Below are 10501 nucleotides of genomic sequence, written 5' to 3'. Positions count from 1 at the left end.
ATAAGGAGCAGCAGTCTCAAATTTCAGCAAGGGAGGTTTTGGTTGGATGAATGGACTGTCAGGTAGACAGAAGGCTGTCTGGATTGTCAGATCGTGATCAATGGCTCAATGTCTAGTTAGCAGCCGGTATCAAATGGAGTGCCCCGGGGGTTGGTCCTGGGTCCAGTTTTGTTCAATATTTTCATTAGCAATATGAAAGATGGGGATGGAGTGCACCCTCAGCAAGTTTGCAGATGACGTCAAGTTGGGGGATGTAGTAGATATGTTGGAGGATAGGAATACCACTCAGAGGAGGATTGCGCAAAAAGAAATCTCATGAGGTTCAATAAGAACAAGTGCGAAGTCCTGAGCTTAAGGCAGAAGAATCCCATGCACTACAGGCTTGGGACCAACTGGCTAAACAGCAGCTCTGCAGAAAAGGACCTGGGGGTTATAGTGGACAATAAGCTGAGCATGAGTCAACAGTGTGCCCTTGTTGCCAAGAAAGCTAACAGCATACAGGGCTGCATTAGTAGGAGCATTGCCAGCAGATCAAGGGAAGTGATTATTCCTTTCTATTCTTCCCTGGTGAGGCCATATCTGGAGTATTGTGTCCAGTTTTGGGGCCTCCAGCACAGAAAGTTTGCGGACAAGTTGGGAGAGAGTCCAGCATAGGGCATGAAAAATGGTTAGGGGGCTGGGGCACCTGACTTCTGTGAAGCAGCTGAGGGAACTGGTTTTATTTATTCTGCAGAGGAGAAGACTGAGGGGGCATTTGATAGCAGCCCTTAACTATTTGAAGGGTGGACATGATGAGGATGGAGCTTGACTGCTGTCAGTGGTGGCAGATGACAGAATAAGGAGCAATGGTTTCAAGTTGCAGCAAGGGAGGTTTAGGTTGGACGTTAGGAAAAACTCTCACTAGAAGGGTGCTGAAGCACTGGAACAGGTTACCAGCAACGTTGTGGAATCTCCAATCTTGGAGGTTTTTAGGCCCTGGCTCAATAAAACCCTGGCTGGAATCTAGTTGGGGCTGGTCCTGCTTCAAGCAGGGGGAAGACTATATGACCTCCTGAGGTCCTTTCTAACCCTAATTTCTAGGATTCTATGATTCTACAAGCAAAATAATTTGATATCCTCCATTTCAGTCAGCTCTATTACAGACCCCTTTCCACTCATTCATATCTGCTCTCCTGATGTATATGGGAGCATAATGGAGTACAAAATGGAACAGTTTACATAACAAAGGAATGGAAGAGTGTACAGAAAAGGGGGTGCCCTTATTTACTATTACTTACAACCTCCTGTCCTATATGTCATGTGGACCTATGTGTGTATAAAACCAATTTAAGTGACAGAGGAATCAGGCCCCATTCCTCTAACAGCAATTTATTCCTTTTTGATTCTCTGAGTCATAATTTTTCCCATCTTTTCTGGGTTCTTCATTGTCAGCTTCCATATTCATCCAGTTACTTTAGGCTTCCAAATGGTCTCAGGGAAGCTGACTTCTCTGGTGATACAATTACCAGTCATACTGAAAAATGCCTCCCCACCCTCAACCCATTATGAAGAGCTGCTTTATGTGTGAAAGCAGCTGGCTTGCTTCCCTGACCAAAAAAATCTCCCTGCCACACCTTTTAAGGAAGAACATTTATTCTTTGCTGAAATTTAGACAAACTGTCCTGATCACAAGTAGCTAATATTTCCTAAAGTTTTCCATTCTATTCCACTACTTCAAAATCTACACCAGGAGTCTGTCTCCCTCCTTCAGCCTCACTCACTATACCTGCTCCCAGATGTTCATAGGGAACACCTGACCACCTCCCACTTCGGCTTTATAATTTTGCAGTGCTAGCTGGCCACAGCTCCCATGGCTCCTGTTATACTACAATTTGTGCCTACAAAAAAGAATAGGAAGAAAAAAATTGTAAAAACAGAAAACAATTCAATTCTTCCTTTTCCAGTGTCACAATAGATAAAAAAAGAGGAACCCTCTCCCCCCCTTTAACATGGGGTAAAACGCTCCTTGCCTTGGAATCGAGTATAAAGTGGCAGGGAGGGGCAAGCAGTAGCTGTGGCTCCAGCTCTGGCCCCAACCTCAACCTTGCAGCCTCAGGCGAACGCTTCCCTTCCCCACCATTTCCTCCCTGCGCTGCTTCTGCCTTCCCTGCCTCTCCCCTTACCTTTGCTTCAGCGCCAACTGAATTCATCCCCACTACAGCCTGAAGCATGCAGCATGGCTCTAGCTTGGCTTGGCCTCATAGCAGCGGTGCTAGCTCGATGCCGCTGTTATGGGGCTGGACTGGGGCTGTGCTCTGTGCCCCACGCTTCAGCGAGGATGGAGCCTACCGGCATTATGGCAAGGGCAACGAGGGGGGAGATGCAGGCAGGGGCAAAGGCTATAGGGAGGAGGAGATGGCACGAGGGAGTGGATGAAAAGGAGGGAAGGGGGGGCTGCAGTGGGGGGGTAAGTGGGAGGGGACGTGGCAGGGAGGCAAGCTGGTTGCCCCCCTCCACTACCTGCCCCCTACCACCTGCTCTGCTGCCTGTCACCCCACTGCCCCCCACTTTGCCTGCCCCTTTACTGCCACCCTTACCACCTGGAGTGCAGGGGGAGCATACATTTAAAATGGACCTTCAATAATTTGATTCTGTACATGGAAAATTATAACAAATATATAGATTGTCCATGTATACAATGTAATTATTTGGGGGGGGAAATCAAAATGAAAGTTTCAATGTAAACATTTTCAATTTTTGAGAGAGTTATCTTTTAAAAAGTCAACTGAAAACTGTCAATAGCTGTAGTTCCCACTATCACTAAAATCTTGACACTACACTTGAGACTCAGTGAATGAAAACCTGGCAGTTTGTTTTATGAGTTCCCTTATAGCAGCTTCCATGCAAAGTTTGAAGCTCTCACTTTGCCTATTTCGGTGTCCAAAAAGGGAAAACTTTCAGGCAAACCTGAACCACATTTGTAGAAAACTTGGCAAACATTTGTACATGTGGGCCATGCGCAAGCCACATAAGGTCCTGATTTTGATATTTGGGACCCATGACTGGTGATGACCCACACAGTTCTATTATTTCCACCTAACCAATATACAAAGCCTGAAAAAGACAAGTCAAAATTGCTTCTAAAAATATTCTTTGAATCATCTTTTGAAAAGTCAGGCACTAGCAGCAGTAGAGAAGAAACCTTTAAACTGAAGGAAGAAGGGATAGGAGCAACAAAATATAACTGTTGTGGTAGATTATGACAGTTGCATAGCATAAATAAAATAAATAAATACTTGCTTGATAGTACCACAATTTAATTGAGATTGATAATCCACACTAGCGAAACTACTGTGTCTCACTTAACTATTCAGGCTCCAGTAACATTACCTTCAGCAGTGGAATACCACAGGATCAAAGGTGCAGTCTATCAAACCTGCATTTAATAATCTTATAAAACCAGCAGAGCTGGTCAGTTATCTTGAAGAATGAATCCAGGCTTGGTGTCTTCAAAAGCAATTTGAACAACCTAAAATGATGCAGGCCTGGTCCCAGAAGAGAGAATCCTATTTAGTGTCAGTGCAGTGAAACGGCCAGTATTCCAACGCTGGTGTAGGAAAAATCGGATGTACAACATCTAGCATTAAAAATATCAGCTAATAGATGTTACGTCTGTAAATACAACTAAAGTCTACATGTTCAACCAAATTAAATAAGGTAACAGGTCTATCTTAGTGTTCTCTTCCATTCAGAGCTCCCACTGGTAGATTTAGAAACCAAAAAAAGTGATTCTCTGCTTATAACAACTGGTTTTCATTAATTTAACTCCTTATAGTGCAGAACCTCTTCTATCATGGCTATTTTATTAATACTGGAATATAGGAAATCCTACCTATTTTTTTTTAACAGTAATTGCAATATTTCGTGAAGAATATTTTAGATCATGTTCTTAGCTAAAGTTATGCTAGGAATTACATTTATCCATTGCTGTCATTATAAATAAATCAGAAATTGTAGTAGGAAGTTTAGGCACTGCAGGGCAGGGATTGATGGCTGTTACCTTTATTATATAAGGCACACACTATTGGCTATCTTAGCTTGTCCTTTCATAATATATATGAAAAGTTAGAGGTACTATTTTGACCAGTGGAGGGCTCCTGTAGGTTTCCATCATAGCAGTAATGTATTTAAAAAGAGTAAAAATTGATACGAAGAGTCAAATTCTACTCTACTTAGCAGACCCCTAAGGCCACTTAGGCACCTATGTATGATCCTATTCCACCCTGCCTGAATCTCTGAAAAGGACATTAATACTAAAGGTGGGTGCATTCGTCTTCTCCTCACTTGCTTTTTGTGACTTAGGCCCCATCTACACATTACACTTTAGATGTGATTAACCAGTTAATCACATCTAAAGTGGGCACACAGCCACGTTTAATTAATTAATGGCATGATAAAAACAGGAATAAACTACAAAGTAATTCCACAAAATGCATATAGTAACTTTGTAGCTGCTTCCTATCATGCATTAATTGTATGCGTGGCCAGGGATCCCTGTGGTTGGGAGCCCTGTCAGCTGATCAGAGCTCCCAGCTGGGAGCACTCCCAAGCCTAGCAGCTCCTAGCTGATGCTGGCTCCCAGCTCCTGCAGTTGGGAGTCCCAACAGTTGACAGGGTTTCCAGCTGTGGAGGCACTCCATGAACCCCCTTGAATGGGAGACTGCAGCTGTTGCAATCTCCCAGCTGCAGGGGTGCGTGAAGCGCCCCCGCAGCTGGGAACCCCATCAGCTGAAGGGGTGACCAGCCACAGGAATTTCTACTTGCCACTGCAGGGGGAGTCCAGGATCATAATCCTGGGCTCCCCTGCACCAGCCGTAAGGCATGATGGGATCTAATTCGTAATCCCAGAATCATGCTTCCTGCCATGTGTGTGTGGCATGGCAGGAAGTGCAATTGTGTGGATCGTGTATCAGATCCTACCATACCTTTACCTGCATGTTCAAAGGGGCCCTTAGCTTTAAGGCTAAGATGGCAAAATTAAACAACATTAGCAGTTATCCAGGGACTTAAACAAGGTCAAATAGGATCACGCTTCGGTATCTAACAGAACCTGACTCAATAATGTTGAAGCTGAAATTGAAGTTCAAATTCAATTGAACTTCAATCACAATATACTGTGATATACACAAATAAGTACTGGAGACCAGACATAATTTACTGCATGGTTTCTTCTTTAACCAAAGAGTTGGAAAAACAGAAGTAAGAATTTTCATACATTTTAGATACATATTTTCTCCACCAGGGTTCCTAGAGAAGCTGTGTACTATATATAAATATGTGTTTCTATGAAAAGGATAAAGATTTGTCTTATGCATAGCGGAATGATAATATTCATTTCCCAACTCGGTTTTGAGGCAATTTCCACTCAAGAGTATAGGCTGGAATTGAAATGATTTAGCTTTATTATTTCATCTTCAGTAATCCCAATAAAGGAGACCAATAAAGAAACGGGCTATAAATTAATCATGCTCAAACAAATACCATCAGTTTAGCAGATCCAAAATATTTGTATGCAGCACCTTTCTTTTGAAAATCTTAAGCCTACTGGCTGACTGTAATAGCTTCTCTGACTTCAGTCGAAGTACTTAAAGAATAAAAACTTCTAAACACAAACAAGGCTATCACAACTTGGCCTTAATCATAACTTTCATTCAGTAAGGATTGTCCCATTAGGATTTGTCTATTAGCTATCATGGGGATTTATCTCCACCAAGAATGAATATCAATATTATCAGTGCAGCTGTTTACAGCAGACTACTTTCCTGACTGCAAGGCAACAGAAAAATGCCAATCTAGCAATAGTTCCCAGATTTTGTAAAGATAACAAATAGCGTAAGATAAAAAAAATAAATACTCTGAGGATTAGCCAGGGCAAATATACTTGTCCTACCACCCTCCTGTATTCATATGCCCTATTTCCTCTTTATGTCTATATCTGTATGAATCTCCTCTATTAACACAAGCAATTTATTTGGAAACAGAAATTAAATAAGAATTACAATTAATATTTTCCTTCCACTCCCAAATTTCAAATTTCCTCTTCAAAAATCACATTGGCCTTCAGTCACAGCCATTTCTTACATAAGAATTTCTCTCATCATGCCACAGGGCCATAAATTGGAGATTTCTCTTATTAGGAAGGAAAGGAGAGCTTCTCAGCAGATCCCACAGCACTCACTTCTGGGACTGGACTTTAAAACTGTAACATTTTGTGTATAGGGATGACATTTTAAGTCATTTGGAGATCTTTTCCACTTGGTGTGCCAGATTCTCATACATTGTTTAGTTTCATTGAAAGCAAATGGATGACAAAGGCTTGTTACACAGTCATGACTTTGAAAGTGAATAGGAGAAGAAATGGTCCATGAAACCGTGACTGACTGTATATGGCCTGTATTATGACATGTTTAGATAGACAAATTTTAAATTTTCAGGCGCTTTAATAATAAGTGCTAATATACCTTTCTAAATAATGAGTATATGGAAGGAGAAAGTTAAGTAAAGAAGGAAAAGAAAAACAGAGAAAATAGGAGTTGGTAAGAGACAGAAAGGAAAAGGAGAGAAAAAATGGTACTGGGATCAATACTACCAGAAAGTAACAACATCAGCCTCCCACCAATGCTCACATGAGTTTGGGTTGCACATCTTCAACAAATAAAGATACAGAAGTGAGAGATGGAATGAGAAGGAAAAAGAAACGAGAGAACAGGTGAAAAAGAATAAATGGAAGGAGGAAAAGAATGAGAAAAAGAAACACAAGTCAAGTCTATATAGGCTTTAAGATGAATTTTTGTAGACTCATTTAGATATCTTTCTATATTACTTCATGCTTAGGAGTCATCTGGCCTGCTTCTGGTCCCATAGGCTCCCTCCAGTAATGACTAGTAGCAAATGCTTCAAAAAAAACCCCTAAATGAACAGTTATGGAGCAAATACATTTCTTCCTAATCTCATTACTATGACGTTGACTTCTGTCCCGAAGCATGAAGATTGATATCCATTACAAATCTGAGCATTATATTTAATCCTAACTAATATAACCATGGATGCTCTTATTATCCCTATAAATATTCAGTCTTTGTTTGAAAGCTGCTAATTCTTAGCCTCCATGACACGGCTGGAAAATAGTATTTTAAGTTTTCTGTCTCCTGTATTTATTTTATTAATGCATTGCATTTTCATGGCAGAAGAGGGAGAAGTTAAAAGAATGCATGTCCTTCAGGTTAATTATGGTCCAAGGGAATGTAGCATAACCGTATTTAGCCTAATAGAGCTCCCACTTTAAAGACTGTTTATTTCTATCAATGACAGAAATTTCACATAGTTATAAACTAGCTATACCCACACTTTGAAATTTAATTTTTGATTGTATGTTCAAAATAAAATTAAAAAGTGTGGGTAAAACTAGGTATAGCTCAAAATTGCTGAAGTGCATATATTAAATATAAATCTTGCTGTTGACTTCAACAAGGCTAGAATTTATCCCTTTACAAAGAAAAACTTTCAGTTGATCTATATGGGTTTGCCTCCAAAAGAATCACTGAATCAGTCACTTGACCTTGCATAATAGATCATGAAAGTACATCAGCAAAAAGCAATTAAAGGAATGTACCTATATAGGTTTTCTATTTTAATTTATAATTTCTCTGGCCAGTCAGACAGCCTGAAAGAGGGGCCAGAAGTTTTGCAGATGAATCATGAAAAACTGTGCAGAAGAGTCAATGTAACCACAGACTGACATGGTGACTAGATGGCTCCATGGCATCTCCACTGCTCTGAATATATTTCCTTAATTAGTTAAAATCTGTGCAGCATCAAGAACATATTTTAGTATACAGTCTTGGAGACCGTAGAACTTCTCAGACACCAAAATGATGTCATTTGGTGTGTAGGGGGAATTTAGAAAGAGGATTAGAGGCAGTCGGGCAGGATATATTAAACGAATCCATGACTAACAGGGTGTGACAGCAAAGGGTTTCATTCTTTTCAACAGAACAGTTCCCTAGGGCTGGTACTATTTCTCCACTGTGCCTTTATCACCTTGGAATTTTTATGGGGTTTTTTGATGAATTCACATATTTGTAAAGGCTTTTTGACATTAAGCCAATTTTCATTTTTAATTAAAGGTCGTAAATAATAATTCTGCCTTAAAAAGGTTTATTGTTTCTTACTTTTTATTATTGTTACTGCCAGGAAATATTTCAAATACCAAAGCATGATGTGAGTTAGCAATAAGTTCTCAAAGGTCCAGTAACTACGCTGTACCTTGTAAACATTATACACTGCAAAGTGAGTGTATGAATTTAAAAATTTGCCTTGATTGATACCACATTTTTTCTTTTTCTTTCTTTTTTCTCAGGTTTGACTTATTTCTATGTCCACATATTAATGCATTTCAAATGACCCAGGAGTATACATAAATCCTTATCAAGTGGACTGGCTGCAAAACCAAACAACTTTTAAGTTTAAGCCTAAAAAAATAGTCAAGTGAGGAGTATGGAGGGCCAACTCTAAACTGTCTGGTATAAAGGAAGAATGGAAATGAAGAAAACCATATGGGTAATATAACCCTAAGTGGGATCCCCAGATACTACTGCAATTTGACACATTTATGCAGAGTGCATACCATATTATTTTAGTTTCGATTATGATAATATTACTCTAGAGTTTATTGGTCTATTTTAGACGTATTATCCAAGTTTTATTTAATGTGTCACATGTAAATTTGACAGAATATTATGGCATGATCACCACCTGCCTTCCATACTTGCACCTGGAAGGAAATGGGACATAATACCTCTTTCCTCCTCTCTGCCATATGTGTATCCTGTGGAGAGCAATCTTTTGCACAGACAGTCCAAAAGAAGACAAGTAGGAGAAAACAGTGGGTAGAGTCACAGCATCAGCTGACACAGGAAAGACTAATGGTAGATGACTTTGCCTTGGTCTGTGCTTGGGGCAGTGTCCAACAGAATAAGCCCCCTCCTGCCAGGTGTGGGGAAGGGGCTGGCCCTGATCACAGGCCTATAGACCGAGTGGCCAGCAAACTCGGTCTGTGCTCAGGGCCAGCCCCCTCCTGACAAGAGGGAGCTTATTCTGCCAGATGCTCCCCCAAGCGCAGACTGAGCAGCAGCTGTGGCTGGGCTGGGCAGACCCAGCTTCCATGCCCCAGGGGCAGAGTGACGAATAACCCCACTCCCTGCTCCCCTCCCCCTAGAGGCCCTGCAGGCAGCGTCTGGCTCACCCCCACCTCTGCCCAGCTGCTGGAGCTGCAAGGAGGGAGCTACCACGATGGGGACAACAGCCCCTGTCCCCATTACCCCAAACATGAGCCTCTTCCTGGTGGGGGCCACACTGCAGGGCTGGCAGAGCTGCTGCAGTGTGGCAGTGCTGCAAAGGGCTTGCAGGGCTCTGGCCCACTCTGGACCCCGGCGCTGCTGCACACGGCCTGCTGCAGGTCTGCCAGCCCCGCAATGCAGCACCGCCATTGGGAAGAGGCTTGCATTCCCTGACATTGTGACAGGGGCTGCTGCCCGCCAACAAGGGCCCTGCCCCCTCCTGCTGTAGTGACAGGGTGGGGCCATAGCCAGACAGGGCCCCTTAGGGGGTGGGGGCAGGGACAGGGTTTATTCCTCCTCCCTCTGGCATCTAGTGGAGGGGACAGCAGGGGGCCTATTCCCCCACAGGGAGCCAGTGTAGCAGTGATGGCAGGCAGACCCAGCTGTCAGTGGGGGTAGAGGGAACACTAATTCTCCTCCCTGTCCTCCTCTGCCTCAGCGGCCATGGTGCCCCAGTGTTGGGGCTGCAGCAGTGAGTGGGGAATGCCCAGCGGACCCGGCTTGGGTCCCTACCGGTGGGACAGAGAGGTGGGGAATTAAACCCCTCTCTGGTCAGACCCCCACCCCTGCCTGTCCCTGCTCTAGCTGGGGAGCAGGGGGTGAGGCCAGCCTGGCTGGGCTGGAGCAGAGAGCCCAGGCCAGAGAGCATGCCAAGATGCTGGGGGGGGAGTCTGGTTTAACTTAAACCAGGAAGGGGTCTGGGAAAGATTTTGCATAAATTGGTTTGAACCAAATCAATTAAATCTGATACTACATTCAACCAGATTTATCTCAAGCCAGTTTCAGTCATTTTGAAACTGGTTTATGTGCACTGAATGTCTGTTCTGTTACAGGTTTAAACCAGTTTCTGACCACTTAAACTGATTTATGTGTAATGTCTCTATCACTGCCCAGCTGCTTCTTAGTGCTGTTCCTGTGGCCTGCAAATAGGAGGTAGGAGGAGAATAGATTTAGGCAGGACTGCCCCAGATACATTTTTTCCACCCTATGCCTCTGATCCAGCCCTACATATCACAGCTCACAAAACTATACTCCAGGGTTTCAGACACTGTCTAAATAAAACTATCACCATCATCATGATAGACGGGACGTCATTCTCCCTTTGTACTCGGCCTTGGTGAGGC

At 42.7% G+C, this 10501-nt stretch overlaps 1 protein-coding gene across 1 annotated transcript in view; it reads right to left on the bottom strand.

Annotated features, from left to right (window-relative positions):
- The window catches only part of GLIS3 (GLIS family zinc finger 3), a 441718-nt gene that overhangs the window by 144661 nt on the left and 286556 nt on the right, over positions 1-10501 (bottom strand). The gene's annotated exons all lie outside the window — the stretch shown is intronic.

This window comes from Gavialis gangeticus, unplaced genomic scaffold (genome assembly GCF_001723915.1).
Source record: "Gavialis gangeticus isolate Ggan-Ray unplaced genomic scaffold, GavGan_comp1, whole genome shotgun sequence".
Taxonomy (NCBI): Eukaryota; Metazoa; Chordata; order Crocodylia; family Gavialidae; genus Gavialis; species Gavialis gangeticus.
Note: the sequence above shows the minus strand (reverse complement) of the source record. Positions and strands in the feature narration are given on the sequence as shown.